We start from the raw sequence: 15,823 nt of genomic DNA, 5'->3' as shown, positions 1-15,823 counted from the left end.
TCTTGCTGTTGATTTTTCTGAACCACGATATTAATGACTCGATATGTGTGCAACTCCATATTTTTTACTCAATAAAAGCAATACAATTACCCAAATTACAACAATGATTGCTAACACAATTATCATTGTAAATAATTATCACCAAAATATCAAATTCAAGAAGTGGCCACCCAAACCCAGCTTTAGCTCTTGCTGTTTTAAAAGGAGTAGATGGTAAATCAGATTCGTCCTAACCATTTAAATGTTTTTGCGTATTAAACCAATTTTCTTTAAATTATATCATATCAAAGAATTTTGTGAAGTATAATTTGAGGTTTTTTATGTTAATGTTATTGTCAAACACAAACCCCAAGGTTACGCCCTGAATCTGAATGCCGTAGTGCCTCCTTCAAAGAATTGAGGCGTAGTGTAATAGGGATTCTGACTGATGCACAGCAAAGAAACTCAGTTTTATTCCTGATAACTTTCAGTGAGTTGCATGCATCCACTCACTGATTTTAATCATGGCTCTCTGAAAAGCTGTTAAAACTCTGACGGTCTCCTCCAAATTATTGGAAAGAGAGAGATTCAGCTGAGTGTTGTCCGCATGTTTGACCAGTTTTAGGCCATTTTCCTTAGTAAGAGTGATGGGGGAGAAACTGTCTCTTGCCGGGGCTCCCGTCAAGCTCAGTGACCAGGTGGGATCAGCAGCTGGTGGGAGTTCGCACACACCTGCATCCTGTGGCTAGCAGTTTCTGCTATGAAGGATGGCGGCAGAGTTTACGCCTCTGTGAGGAGCTTTTGGTTCATTGGTTCAGCCGGCGAAGTCGCAGCAGGGGGGATGGCATGGTGCAGCGGTGGTGGAGGAGGATGCTGGCTGTGTTGAAGGGGTAAGCTTGAATCATCCACAGGCAGACACAGGCAGGTTACTGACATGTACTCCTTTCAGCAGCTAGGAGCCCCAGCAGGCATTATTCAGCAATCCAGATTGAAAGTCCTGCATAGGGGAGGGCTCATATCTTCCTATCTGGAGAGATGGCACAGGACTTTCTTCAGTCCCTACAGCACTCTGGGGGAGGAAATAAGGGACATTTTTGTCCTAATTAGAATGATGGTGAAAATGTTTATCTCTTGTTTTCCTTCGGTTTTTTTTCTTTTGCCAGCCGCCTGCCCACAGCCTTGGGTGCCATGTCACAGCAACCCAATTCAGTGGAGGGTGGAGGGCAGGGGAGGGCACAGTTTAGGAGGGAAGGAGGGGGATAGGGTCAGTGGGGGTTGAGGGTGGTCCAACTCCTGGAGCCCTGGTTCGGGGGCTCTGGAGCCAAGGGGGTCCATGGGATGGGGGTTTGAAGGATCACTGGGGGGTGGTAGATGGAAGGGGGGCTGGGGTCACTGGGGGGGAAGTAAAACATAGCAGAAGTGAGGTGACTCAAGGTAGTAAAATATTTTATTTAGCTTCACCTTTGTACAAATGCATTCTTAGTCCCATAACAACTCTTTAGAGAAAGCTATAAACTGGTTAAATATGATTAATTGCCCCATATTATCTACTGAACAGAGGGAATCCCTACTGGCTGATATTACATCCGAAGAAGTCAGTCAGGCAGTGGATACGTCTCCATCTGCCAAAGCATGTAGGCTAGATGAGATTCCAATTGAGGTCTAGAACATTTTCTCTCTCCAACAGAATACCTTTTTGATATCTTTATTTTATGGAATTCTAAAAGGAGACGCAGTGCCCAACACTTTTACTCTAGCTGCAGTGATTAGCTTTGTTGAGAACGTGAAACTTTGAATTTTAAGGAAGAGGTAAACTCATATGGACCAATAAGCCTACTGAACATTGACTACAATATATTTTTAAAAATTCTTGCAAATTGATTAGCACAAGTGACTCCTCTCTTATACAGCGCGACCAAAATGGCTTTGTGCAAGGTAGGCGCCTAGCTTCTAATACATACTACTTAATTCAATCAATTGACTATTTCGGCACTAATAAAACAAAGCAGCAATAATATTGTTAGATGCTGAAAAAGCTTATGACAGAGTGCAGTGGAATGTACTTTTCGATATAATGAATAAATTTGCGATTCCATCGAAATTCTGCCAAGTAGTGAAAAATATATACAGTGGTGCCCAGGCCTCTGTGTTTGTTCATGGGAATATGGCTATCTCTATTTCAATTACCCCATCTCCAATGCTCTTCTCCTTGTTTTTTGAACAGTTGGCTTATGTCATTAAGCAGGACCGTGCCATCCTTGCTCCTATCTCTGGATCCACAAAACTTAAGATGCTTGCAGGTGATATGGCCCTGTATTTGGCTGCCGATGTAGACAGCATATCGAGAACATTTTAAGAACTTTCTCTAAAATAAGTGAATTCAAAGCAATTAGGGGTATAAAATCAATCACGAAAAGTCAGAAGCTCTACTTTTGAACTGCTCTCCTGATATATTACTCCTCCCAATGTGGGGACACTATTCAACGGCTCAGCCCATAAGATATTTAAGGATATTTGTAACCTCTCGCTTAGATGATTTTTTTTCACAAAATGTTATCTCTACACGTAATAAAATGCCTAATCTCTTTAAGCAATGGAAGGATTTTCCCTTAACAATTATGGGACAAATGGCTCTTATGAAATTGAACATTCTCCCCATGTTCTTATTCCTATTTTCCAATGTAATGGTTAAGGATCCACAATCTTTTTTCAGAAAATTCAGAAATAAGATATTTCATGTGGCATGCAAAAAAGCAAGATTGAAACAACAAACGTTTCAATTGGATGTTGAAGATGATGATCTCGCTCTACCTAATTTTGTTTATATCATCAAGCTTCACTTATTAATTGGCTGAATTATAACAACAGACAGGATATTCTTGCTGCCAAGTTTTTTTCTGACTCTAATGCTTGATAAATCTGAGATTTGTCTTGCTCCTTTCTTACAAATCCCCAAACAAATCGTGGTAGAAGATCCCCAGAATTATGCCATCTTACTTCCAAAAGATTTGGGAAGCCCACGGAATCGCCTGGCTGCATCCTCAACTGACTTTAGAAGAATGTATCCATTTGGAGCGCCAGTAGTCTGCTTAGAGTTGTGGTCAATGGGATAAACTTGGGTTCCATAAAATACAAGACTTTTTTTTAAATGCGAATATCTTATCCTGGCAGGAAATCAGATAACAGAACACCATTACAAACATGCTTTTCCTCTTCAGTTATATTCAGGTTAAAAACTTCTGCTCAGAGTTAATAACCTCAGCAAATTGTAATGCTCTCAAATTGGTGAAAGCCCATTGAATATTTGGAACTAAAGGGCTGGGGAACTGGTATAGGCTTTTTCAATCTGTAGAGAATATGCAAATAGTTTCAGATCACTTAGAAACAAATTTCACATCTACTGACTGCCACCTTAACCTCTAACAATGGCAAGGATTTAACAGAATAGGCTGTAAAGCAGAAAGAGTGGCAAATTTAAATGGATGATTTACTATATCCCTGCCAGACTCCATAAAATCTATATGGCGGTAGACTCCAGGTGTTTTAGATGCAGACAAGCAATTGGGGACTGGACGCATGCGGTGTTCACATGCACCCACCTAATGAATTTTTCGCAGAATGTTTTTGCAGAAATTGGAAAAAAGTCTGTCACTTGATCTCTTTCCCAACGTCTAGTTGCCCCTTTAGGCAGAATAGAGGTACGGGAAGAGTTCACTACTGACCACCAACAGTTCATCTTTATCTCCACCTTTGTAGCAAGATCATTAATTCTTGCCAATTGGAAATCAGAGACAAAAACCAACAATTTCCCAATGGCTGATTAAAATGCAGAAAATTGTGATTCTCCTATTAACATGACCAGAGAATATGAATTTCATTAAAGACACAGAGGCTAACATTATGCTTAAATCTTTTAATGCAGACCCAAGCAGCCGCATATGTCATAAAGTAAAAGTCCCATATTAGAACATACCAGAATAAACAATAGCAGTAATCACTAGGCAATCAGCCTCTTTTAAATGTGGAGCAAAGGAAGAAGGAAATGTCCAAGGAGCATCCACGAAGCACAACTTGAATGAAAATAGAGAAACCAAAGAACTTCAAAATTCGAACAACAGGAAGCAAATCCAAAGGATGAAGAACAGGAGCCATAAAACAAATTCATGAGAGGTTATTTGAAAAGAAAAAGGTATAAATAAATTCAGAAATATGAACAATAAAGATAAATCTTGCAGTAAAGCATAGAGCAATCAAAGATAAATCTTACAATAAAGCATAGAGTATACAAATGAGCAAAACATGAGAATAAAATATAGGTAAAACAAACATGAAATTAAACACAACCACCCAAGGGATGGGTGGGAGGGATAATGTTAGCCTCCGTGTCTTTAATGAAATCCATATTCTCTGGTCATGTTAATAGGAGAATCGCAATTTCACTACAAGACCGGAGGCTACCATTATGCTTGTTGGTAGTCATGTAAAACAGCATCAGACATATGAGTAAAACGTGTGCAATAATGATGAGCAAAGGTCCTAGAATTTGACCAATCAGCACATTTAAGAATATCTTCTAACTTACCTCCACACCAGAAAGACTTACTGGCCATAGCACCTCTGATGGAATGTGGTTTAAAAAGATCCAGATTGACGCCAGCAAGGCCCATAACAATTTTAACCTATCTCGCTATAGAACTGTATGAAATACCTTTATGAGGTTTAACAAAGGAGATAAGTAATTGATCAACGCCCTGAGGATGAAGAGAATTCATTCTTAAATCATATTCTTTCATGCAGTGAACAACACAAAGTTTATTATACATGTCAAAGCGTGGGTAAAAAATACTATCAGACATAGTTTTAGTTCTCCTATGTGACTCAAATTTGACCCCAAACATATCATAGAACCTATATGAAGTGTCAAGAGCTTTAACATCAGAAACTCTTCGACATGAAAGTCTTGCAGGATGGCTAGATCTCCTGACACCTTCCAGGCAAGAAGGTTCAAACTCCCTGTCTGAAGGAGAGGGTGAATTCGACCGTCTACGTCTGTAAGGGGGTCTAAGAGTCAAGGAATCAGGAACAGGAGATCGTAAGTTAGTTCCAGAGTAGTAGGGAACCATGCTTGGGACGGCCAAAATGGAGTTATCAAAACGATTGAAGAGCGTTGTTGTCTCACCTTTTGAAGTACTCTCTGCATCATTGCAAATGGAGGGAAGGCATAACCGATGATCCCTTCCCAAGATTGGAGAAAGGCGTTTACCGCTAGAGCACCCGGATTGGGCATCCAGCTGGTCTATTTGGAAAGGACCCCAGAAATGATTGAGGGAATTGATGATGGAAGTGTTGTTTCCAATCGCTGTAGTCTATGAGGAACCTCGAATTCCAATCTGCACAGAGGTTGGATTTTCCCAGAAGATATTCTGCTCTGATAGAGATCTTGTGTTCCAGGCAGAATATCCAAAGTTTCTTGGCCAGGTTTGAGAGGTCCTCCGATTTGGTGCCACCCAAGCGGTTTATGTAGGCAACAGCGGACATGTTGTCCATTTTCAGAATTGCTGATTTGCCTTGAAGAGAGTGCTTGAAACTCATTAGAGCATAGAGCCCTGTGGTCAATTCCAGATAATTGATGTGTTGAAAGGATTCTTCTTGAGACCAGATCCCACCAGTGTTTTGATCTTGGAGACAAGCACCCCAGCCACGAAGGCTCGCGTCTGATTCCAAAATAAAATCTGGTGCTGAACTGAAGATCGCCCTGCCATTCGTTCAAATTGTCTAACCACCAATTCAGTTCTGAGACGGCCTCCTGGTTTAGAGAAACACAGTCTCCTTACCAGAGACCTGACCTGAGAGCACTTGCTTTTATTCTTTGAAGGGCTCGATAATTTAACAGGCCCGGAAAGATAGCCTGAATGGAAGAAGAGAGAAGGCCCAAGAGTCTGGCGAGTTCTCTCAAAGAGAGATTTTGTTGTTTTAGGACGTGTTTCATCTCCTTCCTTATTTTTTAAATTTTCTTTGGAGAAGAAGAAGGGAATTTTTTTGTGTCTACGGTGAAACCTAGGAATTCCATCGTTTTTGAGGGGGAAAGAATGGATTTTTCCTTGTTTATGATAAAACCCAAGCTTTCTAGAAGGTCTACAACAGTTTTGAGATCTTGAATGATCTGATCGTAATCCTGGGACAGTATAAGGATGTCGTCTAGATAAATGATGAGACGAATACCTTTTTCTCTTAGAGATGAGGTGACTGCCCTCATCACCTTGGTGAAACACCAAGGGGCTGAGGAGAGGCCAAAAGGAAGGGCCTGAAATTGGTAAAGACGGGTCTTCCAAATAAACTGAAGAAAAGGTTGATGAACCTTGGCCATGGGGATGGTAAAGTAGGCATCTTTCAGATCCAATTTGACTAACCAGTCCCCTTCTAATAATAGGTCCCTGAGAAGATGGATTCCCTCCATCTTGAAATGTCTGTAAACAAGGTATTTGTTGAGTTCCCTGAGGTTTATGACAGGTCTCCAACCTTTGTCCTTCTTTTCTACAAGAAAAAGAGTGCTTACAAACCTCAGAAATTCCATAGGGACTTCTATATTAGCACCTTTTTGGAGCATTGAGGAAATTTCTTCCTCTATTATTTTTTCCTGATCCAAAGTAAGTAGAATTGTCTTTGGAAGTGAGTTCTGAACTGGGGTTTGAAAGAAATCCACATAAAAACCAACTACGGTATTTAGAACACAAGGATCTTGAGTGATAAGTTTCCAGTTGTGGTAAAAGAACTTCAGTCTCCCTCCCACTCTTGGATTCGAAGAAAGGGAAGAGGGAGGAGTACTCACTTTGAGGGTTGGCGTCGGCAGGAAATCCTCTCGCCCTGAAACCTCTCGAACGAAACCTCTTCCGCCATAACCCCTAGATCTAGAAAAGGGCCTTCGGTTGAAGCGGCCAAAAGATTGGCCCCTTCTTCCAGCCCTTTCAAAAAGGTTATTAGAATTAAACACCTTCTTCATGTTTTGATGTGCCTTATCCAAGGCCTTAAAGTTATTGACATATTTACCAATGCCTTTAATCAAATCTTCACCAAAGACAAGACCTTTCGGATTAAGAGAAGGTTCCTTGTCAGCCAAATCGCTTAGTTTAGGGCTAATTCTGGTTAAAACTACTCTTCTCCTCTCAGAGTTGAGCCCTGCATTAGCATTGCCCAACAAGACTAGAGCTCTCTGAGTCCAACCGCGAATTGAGAGGGTGTCAAGAGGGGAGTCGTTGCAGTAGCTTTCCTCTGCTGCGTCAATTATTTTAGTTAAGGGACCCAGGATGTCCAAAACCTTATCTTGGCATATTTTTAGGGATCTTTCCAGTCCTTTCCGAGGGTCCCTGCCAAGCTTAAATAGATAGGTAATTAGCTCAGGGTCGAGATTTGGGGTCTGGCACACTCTTCCCTCTATAGAAGGTCTGGAGCATTCCCCTCTCAAAAGATTGCGAGTCTCCCTCTCCAAAGGGTTTCTGAGCCACTTAGTGATAAACTTAAAAATGTGGTCAAGGGGAGTCCATTCAGAACTTCTAGGATGTTTAATATTAAGAGGGGAAAACATTTCTTCACCCAAAGGGTCCATAATACTATCCTTTGAAGATGACGGAACGTCACCACCAAAGAGAAGGGAGTCAATGTCTTGATCATTTTCATCTAGATCAAGGATATACCCATCCTGAAATTCTGAGGCATCATCATTTACATTGAGATAATCGTTTGTATCATTCTGAGCACTTTGATAATATGTGTCGCGAGGGACACCCATAACTTTTGTGCCGCTAAGGACACCTTTCGATTTTGTGTCGCTAGGGACACGTGAGGCAAGCGAGGTGAAATTACCTCCCGTAAATCTCGAGGTGCTAGGACCTTCCGTGCTCTCTGGGGTGAAGTTAATATTATTTGTCTTTTTATGCCTCTTACCCCTTATTTCAGCGTTCTCATCCTCGAGGTCAGTGTCATAAAAGTCATCCCTTCCAGGAGGGAATGACCTCTTAGAAGACATGACCTGGGAAAGTGTAGAGAACATGCAAGATCTAATTTCTTTATGTATAAGATTCCTGATAAAAACTCATCATTAAGATCAGAAACTGGTGCGTTAGACTGATCTGAGTCGGAATCAGACATGATAAAATATATTAAAATATGATGCCTTAAGGATAATAATTAAATTAGAATGTATAAAATATTTAATATATTACTTTTTTTTTAAATATTTTTTTATATTTTGATACCTTTAGATATATAAATAATATATAAATAATATTCCCCTTTTTAAAAAAAAAAAATTATATAGTAAGGGTGGAGTGGGGCGGGTCCAGTAGGACAAAGAGACTCAAGTAATGTCAAAAATATATGTGCTAGCTTTCAAAAGGTGTCACCTTGTAAATCTGGGCAAAGAAACGAAGAGGGACACAAACTGTCAGCTGAACGGTCGAGAGCAACTGCAAGATCGTGCTCGAGCGACCGACCAAGTCAGGATGAGAAAAGTTCCTTGGCAACGTCCATGCGCGACGCGGGCGTTGCCAATGTGAATTTCACAAGCGAACCGAAGGAAAGCAGAGTCGCGAGCGGTAAGGCAAATTATACTGAATTAAAAATGACAAGGCCAAATTGTATGGGGGAGAGGAGTCTGAGGTAGCGAACCTCTTCATCTCTCCCCCGAGTGTGATGCCAACATCGCGGGTAATCAACTCCGGTAGTAGGGAGGGGGGAGGGGAAAAACGAGGACTATGCTACACCAATCTCCGTAAATTGGAGATAGGTAGTGCAACGCGGAATGTAAAAGGAGAGGAAACCTAGAAATGAACAGTCAAATTTAATATTAGCATAAACGGTAAGGAAATAACGATAAATCATCACAGAGTCAATAACAGTGTATAATCTAAATCATAGATAACGAGCTAACAGCACTGTATAATAAAATCACGAATAATGGTTGTAAATAAAAGGCATAGAACATCTAATATAGTTAAGCAAGGAGGGAAAGGAAAAATTTACTTATCTGCTTGGAGCCGCATTTAAAGGAGGCTGATTGCCTAGTGATTACTGCCATTGTTTGGTCTGTTATGTTCTAATATGCGGCTGCTTGGGTCTGCATTAAAAGATTTAAGCATAATGGTAGCCTCCGGTCTTGTAATGAAATATTTAGGCGGGAAACTTTAAATGCAAAAAGGGTGGGGTCAGTAGTGAAGCTGAACAGAATATGGAAGAATTGGAATTGAATTACATCAGTGGGGGGTTAAAACAATGTATGATTTATGAATTAGATAAGCTGGTTTTAGAACATTACTACCTATTATGAACTTTGTATGCACATTTCATGTTTTATAGATCTCCCGCTTTTATGAATCCAGAGGTATATATACACTTTATGAAAATGTTTAAAGAAAAAGAGAATTTTTATAACAAAGAAAGATAATTCATGGATTCTGCTACATTGAAAAAAAAGATTACAAGAAAAAGTGTTTTAAGGGGTTTCATACACCCATTGAATAGCACGGGGCTAAAAGCTGATCCCTGTGCCACTTCCTGATGAATATTTTTATAATCAGAGTAATAAGGGGGCAGAGCTACAGTCTGACATCAATACATATGCACATTGTTTTATTAATTTTAAAATCTATTTTACTATGTTATCTTTTTTTTAAACAATTAGGGGCTTACTACAATGTTGGTCGGAATTTCCTCCGACCAACACTGTGGCAGAACCGGGACAGACTGACCTCTGGTTGGCGGTCCCCACTGTTTAATTACGATGCAAACACACATTGTGTGGTCGCATCCCCACATTTCCCTGTAGGAGCATATGTTACTCTTGTTTATTGCGCTGGTGTGTTTTGTGCTGAATTTTGGCATGTTATGTTGTATTGCACTGTGGATGTGTTGCCTAGTTTTGTCTTGTGCTAAGTTTGATTGTTTACTTTAGACATGTCAACGAATGCTATTATATTGACAGCCAAAAACAGCATGTGCATTTAATGTTTCCTGACAGAAAACCATTTACCATTCTCTAAGGTGATAAAGTAGCACTGCTCACGCTCTTCAACTTCTTAAGACACCGGTAAGCTCAAATTGTCACATAAACTTAAATCAGAATTTTCAAGGCTCACTTTATGTAACACAGCTCAAATTCTCAATGATTTCCACAAGCTGCAGCATCAATTCCTGGTTTCAGTGTGTCACTTCTGGTTCTTTAGTCATGGTGCATTTCATAATTTTCGTAGAATCTTATAACATTATTTCCATGAGAGAAAAGCCTCTTTTATTTTTAATTGAGGAAGGGGATATATCTTTTGTTTTGAAATTAGGGAAATATGTTGTAACTTTCCTTTTAACTTGTGATGAGGCACTCAGAGAATGTTAGGTGCATCATGAGAACTCCAGAGCAGAGAACTGGAGACTGTGTGCATTACTGGTCATCTTCCCCATGTCCTCTGGTAGTTGCAATAAAGAGACGCACTGTGGTACCTAGAAGATATGTTTTTTTGTCATTTTATTATTGGAGGCGAGTTAGCAACCACCATTAAACCAGCGTGCGATTTTCCGACAGGGCTGTTGAAATCATCTTCAGCTTTATCTCCATCCCGGGTGGGTGAGATACGCATTTCAGAAGAGGTCAGTTATTTTTATTGGCACACAGGACTGCCATAGATAATTGTATTGTGATGGCTACATTGTTTTTGGCAGTAAACAGACATTTAGGGGGTCATTAGGATGGCGGGCGGACTTTGCCCGCCCGCCATCCTCGTGGTAATAGGGACCACCCGCCATAAGGGCGGGGGTCCCGTGGAAGATATTAGGTTAAGCATTGTGGCGGGCAGTGCTCTCAGCACCGCCCACCACAATGCTTAAAAAGCACTTTTGAATTTGCATAATCAAAGCGGCAGGCAACGCGTGGTGCCTGCTGCTTTGATTATGCAAATGCAGGGGGGTACCACAGGTACCCCCCGTGTGCACCCCCTACTCTCCTTCACTCTGGGGGCCCGCAGGGGGCTCCCAGAGTGAAGTCCGCATGCCTTTCCGTGGCGGCATTGCCGCCACGGAAAGGCATTGAAAAATGCCTATCATAATATGGCTGGCGGTGTCTGATAGACACCGCCAGCATATTAATCCTCCTCCGCCCCGGCCGCAAGGCGACCGGGGCAGAAAAGCAGCGGACGGTCTTTCCGTCTGCCGATGTCCCCCCGCCATACTAATATGGGGGAGGGAAATAAAGAGTGGATGTCGGGCGGATTGCCCCCGCCAGGCTGGTGGGGGCAATCCGCCGGACATCATAATGGGCCCCTAAGGATTCTAACACCGCAACAGTACGCTTGTGAGCCTAATTTGAATCATAACTCAACGTGTGCTGCAACGGCTCCGTTGTGCTTTATTCAGAGCGAGACTCGCTGCTGACGAGTTCGCTTGTGGGGCATTTGAAGTTAGACTCCCTGCATATGTAGGCAGGCACGTCAGAACGTGTGTGTAAGCGGAAGCGCTTGGATGACATGAAAAGACTAGAGCGGTAATTTGAATTTGAGAACACTGACATATCAAGCAAACATCAAGTGAAGAGTTATTTTCACTGTGTTTAACCCTAGTTAAGCTAATTATTTTTAGATGTTTATGTTGGCCGTTTAGACAATATTAACTCCATTTCTTTTTTTTTCCTACCTTATTGAGCCTGTTAACTGTGCTTCAATTGCTTCATGATCCTACTTCGTGAAGAAGATTTGAAGGTATTATTACTTCAAGTTTCAGATGTTCATCGACAGTAAGCCACCATTTCTTTTAATTATTTATTTTACCTTGTTATATTAGATTATTATTTGATATTTTTTATGTTAATCTATTGTATTAATTTATTGTTTTAGTTTGTTGATTTAACTTTAATTTTAGCATGGCGTCAAGTGGCATGAGTCATCCACCACAATTTTTGTCAGAACGGGGAGAACCTCTACTACCATGGAAAAAGTGGAAACCCCTTTTTGACTCGTATTTAGTAGCCATTGGTGGTGAAAAATGTTCAGCTACAAGAAAGCAACAGTTTTACTTCATAACCGTGGAATAGTGGGAAAGTGCATTTATGACAGTTTGGAATCCATACCCATTGGTAGAGGTGCCAGAAAACCTGGAGACGTTTATGAGATGTCTGTTCTGTTGCCTCAAAGACATTTTGGTGCTAGAATCAATGTTGCAATGAAAAGGCACACATTTTTTATTAAAAAAAAAGACACTAGAGTTCAGGAAAAAGTACTGGGAAAGAATCCAAATCTCAAAGAGGCTATCCACATTGTTGAAAGCATTGAAAGTACCTCTAGTTGGATGAAAGAAATGCAGAATGCGATAACATTTGGTGAGCCCGTAGCGTAAGTAGTTCCTAGTGAAGGTGGAAACTATGTCTCAGATTCATATATAGCTACAAATCAAAAAACTTCAAGCAAGCAAGACAAAACTCTGGTGAAGATTGAAAAGTCAAAATGGAATACTTATCCCAGTGGGGGATCCTAAATTGAAGTGTTAAAAGTGTAGCAGTCAGAGTCATGGTCCTAATTACCCTAACTGTTTTGCTCGAAGTGTAATTTGTAGGAATTGTGGTAAGAGGGGGCATTATGCAAGTATGTGTAGGAATACTAAGGTAAATGTCATTGATGAAGAAATAAGATATTCCCAGCAAATTATCCATCACATTTCTGATTCTTGCACTAATACCATACAGGATGTAAAGAAAGTTGATTCAGGTGTAGTGACTATGCCTAAGTGTGAAATTTGCATTGGTACCATAATCCTTTTCTGTTTTAGCTGATTCGGGTTCTCCATACACTCTTATCAGTGACAACATTAGGGATTCCACATGCGAAAAGGACAACATCATTCTTCTTTCTCCCGACATCAACCCTTTGGGTTAAAGTGAACAGAGCATAGATTTAGTTGGATATTCCACTTAATCCATCACTTTTAAAGACAGAGGGACTGTTGGGAAAGTTTATGTTACCAGAAGAGGGGATAATTTGCTTGGTTGGCGTCACCAACGGGACCTTGGTATTATTTTAAATCCGAATGCTCGTGAGCAAGTAATGGTAGTCCCACAACCAGATGAAGATTTAGATATTTTTAAGGAGTTACCTACTGTTTTTAGTGAAAAACTAGGCTTACTTAATGATTTTAAACATAAGATAATATTGATATCAAAGGCACAACCAGTAGTCCATAAAGTGAGGAAGGTGCCTAATCTGATGATACCAAAATTACAAGAGGAGCTCACTAGACTACTTGATTCTGGAGTTATAGAGGAGATTGAGTCCTCTGAATTGTTGGCTTCAATTATTATAAACAAAACAGGTGATGGACCGAATGTGGATCAATGTCACACATTCACCCCAGTCCAAAGATCTGGGCCCAAATCCATCGTTTTTTTGCACTCCACACCACCCTGGGTTAGACAATGGCGATATGCAAATCAGCTCTGACCCTGTGCCCCATGGGAACAGTCCAGTCCGAACTACAAAAGCCATGTCCTTCCCAGAACGGAATCAAGCATCCGAGGACCGGACCGGTTTCGAGGTAACACCTCTCATCAGCCCGGTCCTCGGATGCTTGATTCCGGTCTGGGAAAGATATGGCTGTGTAGTTCGGACTGGACTGTTCCCATGGGGCACAGGGTCAGAGCTGATTTGCATAAAGCCATTATCTAACCCAGGGTGGTGTGGAGTGCAAAAAACGATGGATTTAGGCCCAGATCCTTGTACTGGGGTGAATGTAAGACATTGATCTACATTCTGTCCATCAAATTGTTTTTTGTAATTTTCTCCCTGAGTGTACTGGGGTAGCCCAGACGGGTAAATGTAAATGTAAATGTATAGGCATTTATATAGCGCACTACTTACCCGTAGGGTCCCAAGGCGCTTCGACCGCTGCGAAACCCTTCCTGGCTTCCCTGAGAGATGGTCCCTTAATGGGTATCTCCAGGGTGAGACCAGGCATCCCCGGCGGTCTGGTGGGGCCGTTAGTGAAGATGAGGCAAGCTAATGCCCAGAGTTGCCAAGTGTGATCGCTGATCAGAGTGGGCACCGAGGCGAGAGAATTATCGAGTCCGCTGACCCTGGTCCAGAAACCTGCCGCGCCGGGAATCGAACCCTGGTCCCGGGCCGTCCTCTGCTCTCGGGTCTGCCGCCTCTAACCAGTGAGCCACACTACTTCACGTGGGTCCCAGAGCCTCCACACCACTGGAGTCAAGCTAGCCGGGCTGATGAGAGGTGTTACCTCGAAACCGGTCCGGTCCTCGGATGCTTGATTCCGGTCTGGGAAAGATATGGCTGTGTAGTTCGGACTGGACTGTTCCCATGGGGCACAGGGTCAGAGCTGATTTGCATAAAGCCATTATCTAACCCAGGGTGGTGTGGAGTGCAAAAAACGATGGATTTAGGCCCAGATCCTTGTACTGGGGTGAATGTAAGACATTGATCTACATTCTGTCCATCAAATTGTTTTTTGTAGGCTTCAATTATTATGGCGCCCGAGGACATCGGTAAACTTGTTAGAATGTATGTGGACTTTAGAATTCTTAATACTTGCATTTGGGTAGACAGACAAACGTTACCCAATATCAATGAAGCATTGTCAAAACTAAACAATGCTGCTGTTTTTAGTGTGATGGACTTATCATCAGCCTATCACCAGGTTTTTACTACTTAAGGATTCCAGAGCATTAACTTATTTTGTCGCTCCTCTAGGAGCCTTCAGGGTCATTAGGATGCCTTTTGGGGTAGCTTTGGCAGCTACCTGCTTCTAGAGAGTGATGAAAGAAGTTTTAGCAGCCATTAACTCAGTGTTGTTTTTTCAAGACGACATTCTTGTTTTTGGGAGAGATAAACCAGGGCAGATTGTGACACTTGACAAGGTTCTCACGAGACTCCATGAGCATGGCCTGACTTTAAAAAAGGAAAAATGTAAGTTCAGTATCTTACCTTGGTCACAGTATCTCTAGCGAAGGTATTAGCCCAAAAATTAAGGGGCTCATTATGATCGCGGAAGGACTTGAGTCCGTCCACGACCATAGAGTAGGAGGGAACCTCCGCATGGCCTGCGGAGTTCCCCCCTGTCCAATTAGGATGTGACCGCCACCTTGGCGGTCACATCCTCTATGTTTAACATTGCGGCGGGTGCGGCTTCAAGCTGCACCCGCCGCAATGTTAAAAATGCATACATTGCATTTGTATGCAGAAAGAGGCAGGCACCGCGCTGTGCCTGACGATTACTGCATACAAATGCAGGGGGATACCATAGGTACCCCCCATGTGCAACCCCCACCCCCCACCCCCCCTTCACCCAGGGGGCCCGCAACGGGCCCCCGCAGTGAAGCTCCGTATGCTTTTCCAAAGCGGAAAACCCGCCGTGGAAAAGCATTTCTTTTTGGGCATCCTAATATGGCTGGTAGTGTCTGAGAGACACCGCCACCATATTAGGGCTTTTCCGCCGCGGTTGTAAGCCAACCGCAACGGAAAAGCTGCGGACGGAAACCAGGACCCACCAGCCATCCTAATGTGGAGGTGGGTCTTTGGTGGGTCCGCTGCGGTTCTTCCGTATCCTCCGGGCCGGCGGTGGCTTCTCCGGCCCGGAGGATAAGGATCGGCGACGATCGGGAAACTCCACCCACACCCACTTAGAAGATTTAGAATTATTTTCTACATTCTCTGATTTTGGATGGAGACCTACCTTATCCATAATCCGGATGATCTCACTCTTCCATCGAGAATATTCCAGTAAGATTGGGCTATTTCGTCTCTCTTGTGGTTTCTCTCGTCTGAGGTACGTGGAAAACCGTTTACTCAAGCGTAATTGGAAA

The sequence above is a fragment of the Lissotriton vulgaris genome, chromosome 6, assembly GCF_964263255.1.
Source record: "Lissotriton vulgaris chromosome 6, aLisVul1.2, whole genome shotgun sequence".
In the NCBI taxonomy this organism is placed as follows: Eukaryota; Metazoa; Chordata; class Amphibia; order Caudata; family Salamandridae; genus Lissotriton; species Lissotriton vulgaris.
The sequence above is the reverse complement of the archived record's forward strand: the minus strand, read 5'-3'. Positions refer to the sequence as shown.